This window comes from Psammomys obesus, unplaced genomic scaffold (assembly GCF_907164565.1).
Source record: "Psammomys obesus unplaced genomic scaffold, mPsaObe1.curated_primary_1811, whole genome shotgun sequence".
In the NCBI taxonomy this organism is placed as follows: Eukaryota; Metazoa; Chordata; class Mammalia; order Rodentia; family Muridae; genus Psammomys; species Psammomys obesus.
This window is the reverse complement of record NW_026585504.1, coordinates 11,042,734-11,046,338: the sequence shown is the minus strand read 5'-3', so window position 1 is coordinate 11,046,338 and position 3,605 is coordinate 11,042,734. Positions and strand designations below refer to the sequence as shown.

The 3,605-nt window shown below is 44.0% G+C and overlaps 1 protein-coding gene across 2 annotated transcripts in view; it reads left to right on the top strand.

Annotated features, from left to right (window-relative positions):
- The first annotated feature begins 3,071 nt into the window (after positions 1-3,071).
- Positions 3,072-3,605, top strand: part of Ctxn2 (cortexin 2) — a 10,374-nt gene continuing 9,840 nt past the window's right edge. Inside the window, exon 1 of one of the 2 annotated variants that reach the window (XM_055603634.1) lies at positions 3,072-3,374. The gene's annotated coding sequence lies outside the window, so the exon portion shown is untranslated. Of the gene's footprint in view, positions 3,375-3,401; positions 3,469-3,605 lie in introns of those variants that run through there. The other variant, XM_055603641.1, reaches the window with a different exon arrangement.

Here is a 3,605-nt window from a genome sequence, read left to right as displayed (position 1 = left end):
GAAAGAAAGAAAGAAAGAAAGAAAGAAAGAAAGAAAGAAAGAAAGAAGGAAGGAAGGAAAGAAGGAAAGAAGTAAAGAAGGAAGGAAAAGGAAAAAGGATTAGGCTTCATGAGCATTTTCCATGGAAACATAGTTAAAGTCATAAAATGACAATTTAAAAATCTCTAGCCATGAAAATGATTCCTGAAATGAGGTTTCTATCTATAGCAGATTCATGTCACTTGGTTTTGACCCCTTCAGGGAGGCCTTTAAAACATGATTGCAGATAACACTGAGGAAATACAGAATGGGCTGGCAGGATGGTTCAGCACTCAGAGCTACTTGTTCCCAAACCTGGAATACCAAAGTTCGGTCTCCAGAACTCACATGATCGAAGAAGAGAACTGATTACTCAAGTTGTCTGCTGACCTCTTAACATGTACCATGGAACATTTGCCCCCATCACAAAAACACATATGAGAGAGAGAGAGAGAGAAAGAGTCAATAGTACCATGGATCCATATAACACCAAAATAAGAATGAAATTAATCAGATTCACAAGTATCTTATTAATGGTGTACAAATGAATTATTTACATGAGTAATTTCCAAGCTTGTTTAAATAGAGTAGTTTTTACAGCAGCCCCTTCTTTAAGATTTATTTTTATTTTTTATGTATGCATAGAGTGTGTCTGCATTCATGTATGCCATGTGTGTCCTGGTGTCCTAAGAGTCAGAAAAGGGATTCTGGCTCCCCTGAAGTTGGAGTTACAGTTGGCTGTGAGGTTTCATGTGGGAGCTGGGAACCAAACTAGAGTCCTCTGGAACAGCAGTGTCTTGGTTAGTTTTCTATTACTGTAATAAGAACCATGTGTGACCTTAGGCAATGTAAGCAATACCATGACTGAGACAGAGTTAGAGTCCATGACCATCATGGCAGAGAGCATGACAATAGGCTGGAAGGCATGGTGCTGGAGCAGTAGCTAGGAGCTCACATATTGAACTGCAAGTATGAGGCAGGGAAAAAGACATACTGGGAATGAAAATCTTTTGAAACCTCAAAGCCAACCCAGGTGACACAATGCCTCCAACAAGACCACCTCATAATTTTCCCCAAATCCCAGGAAGCAACTGGGAAACATGTTTTCAAGTATAGGAGCCTATAGGGAGCCTTCTCACTTAAGCCATCACAGACAGCAAGGGCCCTTAACCACTGAGCCATCTCTCCTGCCAGTGCAACAATCTTAAAATAAAGATGGAAGAAAATCAGCTCATTTTTGGACTCTATAAGGAACCGCATTGCTAGCATGTAATGCGTCCACAGTTGAAGCATGGTTGCAAGATTAGCAAGCGTCTACCATCAGTTCAGATGTTAGGAATGAATAATCTGAGATATGACCTCACACTTACTGAATTGGCATCTTCTGGTTCTCTTACGTGAAATTCATAACTACATTAAAACTCAAGCAACAGTTTTAATCCATAGTATTAAGAAAGGATATAGCCCTTAACACATTTGAAAAAGTCAGTAAATCTATAAGCATGCCACTGGAAGAAGATACATCCTCCATTCTTTCACAGCAGGTAATTAGGTCAGCTTTTAAATTTAAAGGAAAACAATGTTTTAAAAGGGTAGTCTTAAATGAATTTCCGATATATTTTGTGCAACTTCTAAAATATATACTACTTTCATTATGTATTGGAGAATTTTATGTAATACAAGATCATCTTTATCTTCCCCTCTAGCTCCTCCCAAGTCCACCACCCATAATATCCACCCTTCTCAACTTTATCCCCCCTCCTTTTTTTAATAATCCACTAGGTCCAACGTGTACTGATTTACTCCTTCCCCTAGGTATGGGAATACCCACAGAAATCTAAGCAATCTACCAGGGGAAACAGCCTGTCAAATGTTAATGACTTCTCAGGTAGGGACCCCCTCCTCACACCATGTTCGAGTTTTGGCTGGCTTGCTCTTTTGTAGGTCTTGTGCTTGTACTGAGAGTTCGTGGGTGAAGCAGACTTGTCCAGAAAACACGGTTTCACTTGGTCCTCCCTCTGGTCCTTATCACCTTTCCTCTTGCTCTTGCTCAGTGGTTTCTGAGGTTTGAAGTGGGGGCTGGTTTAGATGTTCCATATGTGGCTAAGCACTCCACTGACACTTTCTGCACAACATTTTTTTTTGGCAAAACCACTGAATTTCCTAAGTAGTAATACTCCAGGTAGCCATAAGACTTGTCATTATTAAATCTGGTCACGCACACAACATGTGTTCTCTGCTAAATAACAACAACAACAATAATAATGTCCAAATGCTGTATCTACATTCTCCTCAAACATTAACAACTCAGTAGTTCATAACATTACCAATTAGTTTGTAGGGAATTTACAGGTGCTTGCCAAGAGTAGCTTCTGGGAATAGTGTCAAAATATCATCACAGTTAAGGAATATTAAAACTGAGTGTGGAGAAACCGCTCAAGGAGGGATGAGGAGAGACGTGTCTGTTGCTCTGATGTGCTTTGCAATGCTTCCGTCGGGGTCTGTGTTCAACACGTTCTAGAAAACCTGCATCGCATCTGCCTAACGGTTTCGTTACTGGTTGTTAGGACGCTTCTGGCAGGAACCAGGTCAGCCTCGGCGTTTCAGCACTGCGGACAGCTCCAAGGCGTCAGCGGAAAGGGGTGGGGTATGGTGTTATGTGGAAAGGGGGCGTGGGGAGTGGAAACGAGCACCAACTGACTCATCAGCCCTCGGTTAAAGCAGTACACCTTCCACTCCGTTTTCCCTTTGTCTGATCAAAGGAAACATAAAAACGTAGCGCCTTCTAACAACCCGAGACTGCCGCTTCCACTCACAGCGAAACGCCTTCGGCACAGCTGGGGACGCAGCAGAGGAAAGGATTTTCGCCATGAATTAATTAAATCCTCAGCCACCCTAGGAAGCACCCACAGCGAAGGGCCCCTGATTGCTAAGCTCCGGGGTGCGATGTGAGTGAGAATGAGCCCTTGTCTCTGCTCGTTCTACCTGGAGAGCAGCCCCTGTTGCTGCTGCTGTTAGAGTCCCTTCCCCAGCTCACGTTCCCCCCCCCCCCCCCTTTGCTCGCACTTCTACGTGCTCGCAAACATTTACACATCGCCACATCGGAGATGCACACATGCACACCCATTTTCCTGCAAACACTCGGCGCGCACGTCCTTCCGCGGCCGCCCGTGTCCTGTCTCTCACCCGGACACAGGCATTTACACACGTAGGCCAGGAAAGCGCTACCCACGGTCCTGTGACTCCACGCACGTCCTCAGAACACACCGTTTACACTGAACCGATCGGCGACCACAGACAAACCTACCAACAAGTCTACTGGCTGGAATTCATCTCCATGGCAACAAACATGGAAGGTGAGGCCATCCATCCCCGCTGCCTGCTAAGTAACTTTCTCCCCCTTCCTCAGCATTCACGAACAGGGTTCCAGGCGCCAGTCCCTAGGAGAAGGTGTCCTTATTCTCTTGAATTTCAGAAGCAAAGAGAGCCGAGTGGGGGAGGGGGCAGGGAGAATTTGTAGGTTGGGTGAGCTCAAATTCTGAAAAGGGAAAAAAAAAAAAAAAAAAAAAAAAAAAAAAAAAAAAAAA